The sequence below is a fragment of the Gastrolobium bilobum genome, unplaced genomic scaffold (genome assembly GCF_033153095.1).
Source record: "Gastrolobium bilobum isolate Gb01-03AN ecotype WA unplaced genomic scaffold, APGP_CSIRO_Gbil_v1 utg68317, whole genome shotgun sequence".
In the NCBI taxonomy this organism is placed as follows: domain Eukaryota; kingdom Viridiplantae; phylum Streptophyta; class Magnoliopsida; order Fabales; family Fabaceae; genus Gastrolobium; species Gastrolobium bilobum.
Window position 1 is genome coordinate 57,505 of NW_026895372.1, and position 12,802 is coordinate 70,306.

Genomic DNA, 12,802 nt, shown 5'->3' on the forward strand with positions numbered 1-12,802 from the left:
TTTTTCTTGGTTATTCTCGTCTTCAAAAGGGTTATCGTTGGTTATCGTTGTTATTCTCCCGATCTTAAGCGTTACTTAGTTTCCGCTGATGTCACTTTTCTTGATCAACAACCCTTTAATTCTATCCCATCTCCGTTGTCACAGGTTGATCATGTTCTTCCTGTCCCGTTTCTTGACTTATCTTTGCCAGCTGCAGGTGCTTCTATTCCAGATGAGCAACCTATTGCTTCTATTCCAGATGAGCAACCTATTGCTTCTATACCTGCGGACCGTCCACTTCTCACCTATCAGCGTCGTAAAACTGTGCCTCCTGTCGACTCGACTCTTGCTGACTCATCGCCCACTGCTGTTGATTCTTCCTCTCCGGATCCTTCACCAGAGGCTCTTCCCATTGCTCAAAGAAAAGGTACACGTACTACTCGTAATCCTTATCCTCTTTATACCTTTTTGAGCTATGACCGTCTTTCTTCACCTCATTTCACCTTTGTTTCTAGTCTTTCTTCTGTTTCTATTCCTAAGACCACAGGTGAAGCACTTTCCCATCCAGGGTGGCGCCAAGCGATGCTTGATGAGATGACTGCACTTCATTCCAATGGCACTTGGGACCTTGTTTCTGCTCCTCCAGAGAAGTCTATAGTTGGTTGTCGCTGGGTGTTTACTGTAACACCCCGTAGTACTCCGGTTGTTAACATACATGATATTTAACATTCACAGCGGAAGACTTTATTTGAAAAGGAATAAAGCATCTTATAAAAATACGAGTAAACTTTTTCCAAAACATTTCATAAAAACATTTCTAAAAGCGTTCACGTCAGATACTGCGAAAGCGTAAATCTAAATATACATCTACTAATTAATCCCATGAGCCAGTATTAGTGGTCATTGACCATCAAGATATGACATCAAGTGTCATTCCTGACGGAGTCTCACGGACAGCATAATGGCTGTATTTCGGATAACTAGAAACATGATTCTACACATACAGATAACCTAATTAATACAACAATTTAAACAGATAGCTTGCAAGTCCCACACGGACTGCAATCCCCTTAATGGGTCAATACAACTAATAAGGCTCAATGCCCAAATTAACTGAATACATGCATCAAGTCTATATTAATTCGAAGTATAAAAGTATCAGTAAATAATCCATGGCTCTAAGAATACTATCATGAGCCTAAATAAATACATACAATAATCTCCATAAAATAATTAAGCATGTTAACAAGTCTACATGCCCACATCAAATCTAAACATAATATAAAATCATCAGCTGCATCATCAACTACTCCAATGCGGGGGCCTTGCCCCTAGAAGCATCACCACTACTCTGGGTACCTGAAATGATGTCCCCAAACGGGGTAAGATAACAACATCTCAGTAAGCTCAAGGTTCATAGAGGATCCTCTAACCCCTGAGCCCACTTCCTGCATAACAAGTCAGATATAAAGCATATAATACAGACATACAGCATAAACATAGCATCATCATATCATCCTTGTGTAACCCCAGGGTCAAAGCCATAGACGGTTACACATGTGTGACTTCCAGGGTCAAGCCATAGACAGTCAACACAACCTCAGTATGAAATAGCTCCCAGAGTCAAGTCATAGGCAGCCTACATACCATGATCACTGGCCAGGATCCTCATAACATATATCATCAGTGCATCATCATAACCTCAAGATCATATAACATCTATATGAATGTGAATGAATGCACATATACATCATACCATATACTTCCATACAATATAACCATAATGCCCACCATCATGGTGGGGCCACAAGAGAGAGGAGTCAACTAGAACTAGGAGCTTACCTTAGGGAGCTTAGCACAAGCCCACACTCCAATATAATACGTATGCTCCAACAAAATCCTCAAGTGCACGGTTCTCTAGGCACACCTAGAGTAGGAACCATTCACATCATTAATTACATATTAATTAATCAAGTCATATCCACAACTTAATCATTTAATGATTCCACTTTTCATACTCATATGCCAATAATATGCCCATTACAAGCCTAGACCAATTATTACTTATTACATATTTTAGTGCATTATTACAAGCCACTTTAATCTTCAATTACTTACATAGCTTAGAATCACATGCAAGGCTCACTTAGATTATTTTCAACTCATCCAAGTCATATTTATGATTATTATAAGTTACTAAGGGTTCCCCTAAGCCCACTTAGCTTAAATATCACTTTTACGGTTTTTCCATAACTGTACATGCTTCTGTTTTCTAGTTACTGGGCGTGACTCACTTGTTATAAAATTCTCATCTTTTAGTATGTTAATCTAGACTCAATTACCTTTCCAACAAGGTATCATATGCCTCATTTGAAGTTTCCTAGCTCCGGTTATCACCATTTGAAGTTGGACAAACAAAGCTGTTTGCCAACTCCGAACAGGGTCCTAAACATCCTTTACCATTTCTGCGATTATGGAAATTATACTAAATAAATTGCTCTAAAATTTTTATTTAGACAACTAGACACCTTTATCTTTAATTAGACATATTATGAGCCTAATTTGAGTAATAATTGAGGGAGAAAAAATTCATGGAAGTGTCAGCCATGTACAGCGCCCTGCACATGCCTCCCTGTGCAGTCCTCACTCAAACGAACATACAGAATGGAATATATCTTCAATTGATACCAAATTTTGACACCACGTAGATAACATCTCAATCTTCAATTTTATATAAGGCACATCCCTATATGACCTCTGTGGAGGAAGATATGCTCTCCTCAATTTTGCCTAAAAACTGGTTACTTAGCCTTAAATGTGTTTACTTAACAAACCTTAATTACTTTTGATTATAAATCCTAATTCACATTAATTCTTGGATTTTTCTATTATTAAGTCACATTATGAAATATCCTTAGTCCCATTATGTCATGATACTTAAATTTTACTAATTATTTAATTAGTGTACCTAAACCTTACTTTAGTCCAATTTTAGAGTTAAATCCTTGATTACTTTTGTTAATTAATCTCTACCCTTAATTAATCACCTAATTCATCATCTCCTTAATTTTAACACAACTAAACCCTTATGTACTTTATGGGGCAGATTTGATTAGCTATATTAATTAGGATTTTTAGCCATTATTAATCATGATTAGTGAGTTTTACTTAGAGTTAACCCACCTAGTTAATCTTTCTAATCATTTTTCCACACTTAACAACTTAATCACATTTTTTTGTCATCAAACCCTATCCTTACATGATATGGCTGAAATGTTCATGGTCCATTTGTGAGTTCATAGTCATCTTTTTACATGAACATCACTCAAAGGTCCAAAGGTGGCACCTTTAGTCATCCAATCCATCATTCCATGGTTCCAAACACACACACACTTAAGAATCATCATCAAACCATGACATTACGAAATTTTAAACAACATTCTCCTCATGAACATATCAAAACCAAGGCACTCAACAAGAAAAAGGGAGGCTTTTTGGTTCATATTTCCCAAGTGGGAGCTTACATCTTCAAGGTTTCTCCTTTAGCTCAAGTCTCCACCTTTTTCCACCAAGAACACACCTTTAGGCAAGCACACACCTTCATGAACATGCTCATGAGTTAGGCTCAAGAACATAAGAAGAAAAGATGATATTTTTCATGAAAAAAATTTAAGAACACTTACCCAAAAATCAAAGGAAACAACAAGCAAGTGTGATTCTTCAAGAGAGCTCAAGAACACAACTCCATAGCCTTTGCTCTCCACAAAACCATGGCTGTTTGGGATGATAAGGGACACGAAATTTTTGATTCACACCATGAAAATGGTATGGTTGTGAAGAGGAGAGTGAGGGGAACAATCTTTGTGAAGGAAGTTTGGTGGTTTAGAGAGATTTAGGTGAAGAAATCTTAGAGAGAAGTGAGAGAGTTTTCAAAATTTGAAACTTAGAGAGAGAAGGAGGTGAAGGGGCTGCTGATCAGAAATGGAAGGGAAGGAGAGGAGGGTGCCCTAATGAGGGGTGCCATGTCACTTAAGTGATATTCGTCCTTTAGTGAGACCCGGTGTAATTTTTAACTGATCCGTCGTCAAATTTTTACCCGGAAACTCTCAAGACTCTAACTTTAAGTACTTAACATTAATTTTGTCTAATTATCATGTTCATAACTTAAAAATTTGATTAGTAGATCACAGATCCACTAACAGTTGTTTAATTGCACTGTAGTCTTTACCGGTGTTCTTAACTGTACCCGGATTTCATAATCTTCTTAACTTTAACATTTTTGGTCTAATTATGACTTGTTAGGCATATATTGGTCTTTATTTCTATTTTCTTATCTTTTTCCTGTTCCGGGATTCTACCGGATGCTGCTACAGCAGTACAAAATACCTGGCAGAAGTGACTTTTCAAAAATACCCCAATATGGGTATCAATCTTCACCAAATCATATCCTAACCTCACTCATGATGTTTATATCATTAGATTAGCTCTCTAACTATAATTTGCTAACTTGGAGCTATTCTACTAACTGTTATTACGTCAGCAGTCAAATTTAACAGATAAAAATTCATCTGTGCATAATCCCTCAATATGGGTATCAAAATTCTTATAATTTTATGCTCATTCCATTTATGACTATAAGGTCCTCATTATAACCCTCTAATTTAAAAGTCATATAATTAGGGTTATTATATTCACCACACCTTTTAAAAGATTTTGTCCTCAAAATCAGATCATACCTGATATCAAAATCGGGATATTGCCGGAGAATATCATCCTCCCGCTCCCATGTGGCATCCTCTTGTGTCAATCCTTCCCATTGGATCTTGATCATGGGAATAACTCTATTTCGAAGCTGTTTCTCATCTCGAGCAAGAACCTTAGAAGGTCCAACAACGAACTTCAGGTCCTTCTTAACCTCTATGTCATCATACTGTACAATGTGTGAATCATCAGATATATATCTGCGGAGTTGACTCACATGGAAAACGTCATGTAAATTCGCCAAGTTGGGAGGTAGAGCAAGTTGATACGCCACCGGTCCGACCCTCTTTATTATCTGGTAGGGCCCAATGAACCGTGGACTCAACTTCCTCACTCCCAAGGCACGCCCAACACCTGTAGTAGGTGATAGTCGGATGAATACATGATCCCCTTCAGAAAACTCAAGGGGTCTGTGCTTGGCATCATAGTAACTCTTCTGACGGCTCTGGGCTTTCTTCAGCCTATCTCTGATCATCTCAATCTGCTTCGTAGTCTCTTGGACCAAGTCTGGCCCCAATAACTGTCTTTCTCTGATCTCCGTCCAACAAGTAGGTGCTCTACACCTACGGCCATACAAGGCCTCATAAGGAGCCATGCCCAGACTGGCATGATAACTGTTGTTGTAGGAGAACTCAACCAGTGGCAGGTACTTGTCCCAAGTATTACCCTGCTCAAGCACACACGCTCTCAGCATGTCCTCCAGTGTCTGAATGGTCCTCTCTGTCTGACCATCTGTCTGCGGGTGATAAGCAGTACTCAATCTCAATTGAGTACCAAAGGCCTCATGTAACGCTTCCCAAAAGCGTGAAGTAAACTTCGGATCCCGATCGCTAACTATGCTTTCGGGAATGCCATGAAGCTTCACAATCTCTCTAACATATAGTTTGGCTAGCTGCTCTGTGGAGAAGGTCGTCTTGACTGGAATGAAATGGGCGGATTTAGTCAACCTATCAACCACAACCCATATGGAATCAAATCCAGCCTGGCTTCTTGGTAATCCAACAACAAAGTCCATGGATATACTCATCCACTTCCACTCCGGAATATCTAATGGTTGTAGCAAACCAGAAGGCTTCTGATGCTCAATTTTTACCTTCTGACAAATAAGGCACTTATTCACAAACTGGGCTATGTCTTTCTTCATCCCAGACCACCAAAAATTCTGTTTCAAATCTTGGTACATCTTAGTTGCACCTGGGTGGATGGTGTACTTACCCATATGACCCTCTGTTAACACTTCTTCTACCATTGGTCCCTTCGGGACAATTAACCGATCTTTGTAGTATTTCACATGAGAAGCATCGGTGAACACAAAATCTTGCTCTTTCATCATTTGGATCCCTTCATCAAGCACTTGGGCCGCTTTAACTTTTTCCATTAACGAATTTCGGACTTCGACCGTAGTCATGAAATATGAAGTCTCAAATGGTGTCACAGAAATTCGCAAATCCCTGAACTCCTCAATCAAATCATACTCTGCAATCATCATGCTAGCCACACCCGTGGTCTTTCTGCTCAAGGCATCAGCCACTACATTCGCCTTTCCAGGGTGATACTGAAGGTCAAACTCATAATCCTTCAGGAATTCCATCCATCTCCTTTGTCTCATATTAAGCTCCTTTTGATCGAATAGATACTTCAAGCTTTTGTGATCACTAAAAACTGTGAAGGTAGCACCATACAAGAAGTGTCTCCATATTTTCAATGCAAAAACCACGGCCGCTAACTCAAGATCATGAGTAGGGTAATTCTCTTCATGTGGTCTCAACTGTCTAGAAGCATAGGCCACTACCTTTCGCTCCTGCATCAACACACACCCTAATCCATACTTGGATGCATCACAATAGATCTCAAATCTCTTCTCCGGATCAGGAAGAATCAGAACCGGTGCGGTAGTCAACTTATCTTTCAATTCTTGAAAACTCACATCACACCCAAGGGTCCATGCAAATGGCACCCCTTTTCGGGTCAACCTAGTCAATGGCAAGGCAATTCTGGAGAATCCATTAATAAACCGCCTGTAGTATCCTGCTAAACCCAGAAAACTTCGGATCTCAGTAACACTCTTGGGTCTCTCCCAATCCAGCACAGCTTCAATTTTACTCGGATCAACAGCCACTCCTGTAGATGATATGACGTGTCCAAGAAACTGGATCTCATGTAACCAAAACTCACACTTGGATGGTTTGGCATATAACTGATGCTCCCTTAAAATCTGTAGAACTATCTTCAAATGCTCTACATGTTCTTCCTTACTTTTGGAGTAGATCAGAATATCATCAATGAATACCACAACAAACTGATCTAAATGTGGTTTGAAAATTCGGTTCATATAACTCATGAACACGGCCGGGGCATTAGTAAGCCCAAATGGGATCACTAGATACTCATAGTGCCCATATCTAGATCGGAAAGCCGTCTTCGGAATATCCTCTGCTTTTACCCGAATCTGGTGATATCCGGAACGAAGATCAATCTTTGAGAACACTGAAGCACCCCTGAGCTGATCCAACAGATCATCAATGCGTGGTAGAGGATACTTGTTCTTTACTGTTACCTTGTTTAACTGTCGATAATCAGTGCACAACCTCATAGTCCCATCCTTCTTTTTCACGAAGATGACTGGTGCACCCCAAGGAGATACACTCGGTCTGATAAAGTTCTTGCGGGATAATTCTTCTAACTGCTTCTTCAGCTCCGCTAGCTCCACTGGTGACATCCGGTATGGAGCCAATGAGATAGGCCCCACACCAGGTACTAAGTCAATTGAGAATTCAATCTCCCTCTCAGGTGGAAAATGAGGAATTTCTTCCGGAAATACATCTTCAAACTCGCATACAACCGGAATATTAGCAGTAGGTTCTTTGGAGTCTCCTACGAGTCCTCCCAGGATAATGTATCCTGCATCTCCCTCATTTAGAGCCTTATTTAATTTTTGTGCCGTCAAGTACAAACTATCCGGTTTTTCTCCTTTTGCAGCAAAGAAAACCCTTCTGCTACAACAATCTAGCATCACACCATATCGGACCAGCCAATCCATACCTAAGATAATGTGTAGATTCATGCCCTCAAGCACTATCAAATCCACCATATACTCTTCTTGCTCATATATGAATCTGACTTCTTTGCACTTCAAGGAAGTAGAAACAATGTCTCCGGTGGCAGTCTTCACTACCATGGGAGGCGTGAACTCACAAATGGGTAAATGTACCCCATTAGCAACAAATTCCGATATGAAGGAGTGGGTAGCTCCAGAATCAAACATGGCATCAAAAGCATATCCTCTGATAAGAATAGTACCTCTGATAAGGTTTGGAGACCTCTCTGCCTCCTGCTGTGTCACTGCATATACCCTGGCACGTGGGCGCCATAGGCTCCTCTATGGCTCTCTGAGTAGGCACGGACTGAATAGGGATCGCCTGAATGGCTGCAACTTGCCCCGTCTTCTTGGGGCACTCTCTGGAATAATGACCTGCCTGACCACAACTGAAGCAAACATTCTGCCCCAGTCGACAAACACCTGTATGCATCTTCCCACACTTGGCACAAGTGGGAATCTTCCCTGCACTAAACATTCCGCTTCCATTCTTCACAAAGGGAGTCTTCTTAAACTTGGTGTTCTGCTGTGCTTGCAAACCCTTGCCCTTACCCTTCCAGGGCGTAGTCCTCCCACTGAAGCTCTTTCCTGCTGCTTCCTTTCCCCTGGTACGATAGTGCTCCTGAATATTCTGGCACTGCTTGATCAACTCCACAAAATTTCTGGTGCAATGACCCGCCAGTTTGTCTGCTATCATATCATTCAGACCCTTCCTGAATCGAAAGGCCTTGTCTTCTGGAGTGAGAGGAGTTCTACCATAACAAGAATATTTTGCCAAGCGGTTGAACTTGCTGAGATATTCATCCACAGTCATGCCTCCCTGCCGGAGGTCTTCAAACTCACTCTTCTTCCTTTCCCTGGCTTCTTCAGGGAAGTACTTTTGCAGAAAATGCCTCTCAAATAATGGCCAAGTAATAGCATAACCTTGGCACTCAAGTGGGTTTCTAACATTACTCCACCAGTCAGCAGCATCCCCCTGTAACATGTACACCGCATATAGGAGCTTCATGTTGGCATCGCATTCCATAACCTGAAAAATACGCTCCATCTCTTGGAGCCACTCCAATGCTGCAATGGGATCTCTTCCACCTTTGTAGTGAGGTGGGGAATGCTTCCTGAAAGCATTCAGCATACGCTCTCTAGTATCCCGGTCAAACCTGGGTGGTATAGCTGATCTATCAACCTCAATAATTGGCTGCCTCACTAGTCCTTCATGGACAGATGCCTCCGCCTCCTGATGGGCCTCTCCTGACCCTTCATGTCCCAGCACAACAGGCTCAAGAATCTGTACGGGACCAGCAGCACGTGCAACCTGCTGCTGCACATGTGGTGTAACTGGCGGTGGAGGTGGTGGTGAAGGTGGTGGAGGTCCTCCTCGTACCTCTGTCAACAGTAGCCGGATCATCTCAGCATTGGCCAGCCTATTCTGCGCCATAAGGTCTTCACTGGCCTTTCTTAGCTGCTCTCTATCGCGATCTCTGGCCTCTTCGATTCTTTTCAAATCAGCTTCCCTGGTTTCATTCAGGGTCTGCTGCAATGTTGCTATAGCTGCAACAATAGGATCAGGAGGAGGGATTTGAACTATTCGCCTGGGTCTCCCTCGAGGTGCCATGTCACTACACAAAACTGCACGAGGTATGAGTTAGCTACGCTCAATCAAGTGATAGCATATGCAATATCATGACACTCAAGAGACACTCAATAAACAGTTCTAACACTTAAGCAATACATCAGTGAACGTCCCGGTGAAATTGCTCTGATACCATAAATGTAACACCCCGTAGTACTCCGGTTGTTAACATACATGATATTTAACATTCACAGCGGAAGACTTTATTTGAAAAGGAATAAAGCATCTTATAAAAATACGAGTAAACTTTTTCCAAAACATTTCATAAAAACATTTCTAAAAGCGTTCACGTCAGATACTGCGAAAGCGTAAATCTAAATATACATCTACTAATTAATCCCATGAGCCAGTATTAGTGGTCATTGACCATCAAGATATGACATCAAGTGTCATTCCTGACGGAGTCTCACGGACAGCATAATGGCTGTATTTCGGATAACTAGAAACATGATTCTACACATACAGATAACCTAATTAATACAACAATTTAAACAGATAGCTTGCAAGTCCCACACGGACTGCAATCCCCTTAATGGGTCAATACAACTAATAAGGCTCCATGCCCAAATTAACTGAATACATGCATCAAGTCTATATTAATTCGAAGTATAAAAGTATCAGTAAATAATCCATGGCTCTAAGAATACTATCATGAGCCTAAATAAATACATACAATAATCTCCATAAAATAATTAAGCATGTTAACAAGTCTACATGCCCACATCAAATCTAAACATAATATAAAATCATCAGCTGCATCATCAACTACTCCAATGCGGGGGCCTTGCCCCTAGAAGCATCACCACTACTCTGGGTACCTGAAATGATGTCCCCAAACGGGGTAAGATAACAACATCTCAGTAAGCTCAAGGTTCATAGAGGATCCTCTAACCCCTGAGCCCACTTCCTGCATAACAAGTCAGATATAAAGCATATAATACAGACATACAGCATAAACATAGCATCATCATATCATCCTTGTGTAACCCCAGGGTCAAAGCCATAGACGGTTACACATGTGTGACTTCCAGGGTCAAGCCATAGACAGTCAACACAACCTCAGTATGAAATAGCTCCCAGAGTCAAGTCATAGGCAGCCTACATACCATGATCACTGGCCAGGATCCTCATAACATATATCATCAGTGCATCATCATAACCTCAAGATCATATAACATCTATATGAATGTGAATGAATGCACATATACATCATACCATATACTTCCATACAATATAACCATAATGCCCACCATCATGGTGGGGCCACAAGAGAGAGGAGTCAACTAGAACTAGGAGCTTACCTTAGGGAGCTTAGCACAAGCCCACACTCCAATATAATACGTATGCTCCAACAAAATCCTCAAGTGCACGGTTCTCTAGGCACACCTAGAGTAGGAACCATTCACATCATTAATTACATATTAATTAATCAAGTCATATCCACAACTTAATCATTTAATGATTCCACTTTTCATACTCATATGCCAATAATATGCCCATTACAAGCCTAGACCAATTATTACTTATTACATATTTTAGTGCATTATTACAAGCCACTTTAATCTTCAATTACTTACATAGCTTAGAATCACATGCAAGGCTCACTTAGATTATTTTCAACTCATCCAAGTCATATTTATGATTATTATAAGTTACTAAGGGTTCCCCTAAGCCCACTTAGCTTAAATATCACTTTTACGGTTTTTCCATAACTGTACATGCTTCTGTTTTCTAGTTACTGGGCGTGACTCACTTGTTATAAAATTCTCATCTTTTAGTATGTTAATCTAGACTCAATTACCTTTCCAACAAGGTATCATATGCCTCATTTGAAGTTTCCTAGCTCCGGTTATCACCATTTGAAGTTGGACAAACAAAGCTGTTTGCCAACTCCGAACAGGGTCCTAAACATCCTTTACCATTTCTGCGATTATGGAAATTATACTAAATAAATCTCTCTAAAATTTTTATTTAGACAACTAGACACCTTTATCTTTAATTAGACATATTATGAGCCTAATTTGAGTAATAATTGAGGGAGAAAAAATTCATGGAAGTGTCAGCCATGTACAGCGCCCCTGCACATGCCTCCCTGTGCAGTCCTCACTCAAACGAACATACAGAATGGAATATATCTTCAATTGATACCAAATTTTGACACCACGTAGATAACATCTCAATCTTCAATTTTATATAAGGCACATCCCTATATGACCTCTGTGGAGGAAGATATGCTCTCCTCAATTTTGCCTAAAAACTGGTTACTTAGCCTTAAATGTGTTTACTTAACAAACCTTAATTACTTTTGATTATAAATCCTAATTCACATTAATTCTTGGATTTTTCTATTATTAAGTCACATTATGAAATATCCTTAGTCCCATTATGTCATGATACTTAAATTTTACTAATTATTTAATTAGTGTACCTAAACCTTACTTTAGTCCAATTTTAGAGTTAAATCCTTGATTACTTTTGTTAATTAATCTCTACCCTTAATTAATCACCTAATTCATCATCTCCTTAATTTTAACACAACTAAACCCTTATGTACTTTATGGGGCAGATTTGATTAGCTATATTAATTAGGATTTTTAGCCATTATTAATCATGATTAGTGAGTTTTACTTAGAGTTAACCCACCTAGTTAATCTTTCTAATCATTTTTCCACACTTAACAACTTAATCACATTTTTTTGTCATCAAACCCTATCCTTACATGATATGGCTGAAATGTTCATGGTCCATTTGTGAGTTCATAGTCATCTTTTTACATGAACATCACTCAAAGGTCCAAAGGTGGCACCTTTAGTCATCCAATCCATCATTCCATGGTTCCAAACACACACACACTTAAGAATCATCATCAAACCATGACATTACGAAATTTTAAACAACATTCTCCTCATGAACATATCAAAACCAAGGCACTCAACAAGAAAAAGGGAGGCTTTTTGGTTCATATTTCCCAAGTGGGAGCTTACATCTTCAAGGTTTCTCCTTTAGCTCAAGTCTCCACCTTTTTCCACCAAGAACACACCTTTAGGCAAGCACACACCTTCATGAACATGCTCATGAGTTAGGCTCAAGAACATAAGAAGAAAAGATGATATTTTTCATGAAAAAAATTTAAGAACACTTACCCAAAAATCAAAGGAAACAACAAGCAAGTGTGATTCTTCAAGAGAGCTCAAGAACACAACTCCATAGCCTTTGCTCTCCACAAAACCATGGCTGTTTGGGATGATAAGGGACACGAAATTTTTGATTCACACCATGAAAATGGTATGGTTGTGAAGAGGAGAGTGAGGGGAACAATCTTTGTGAAGGAAGTT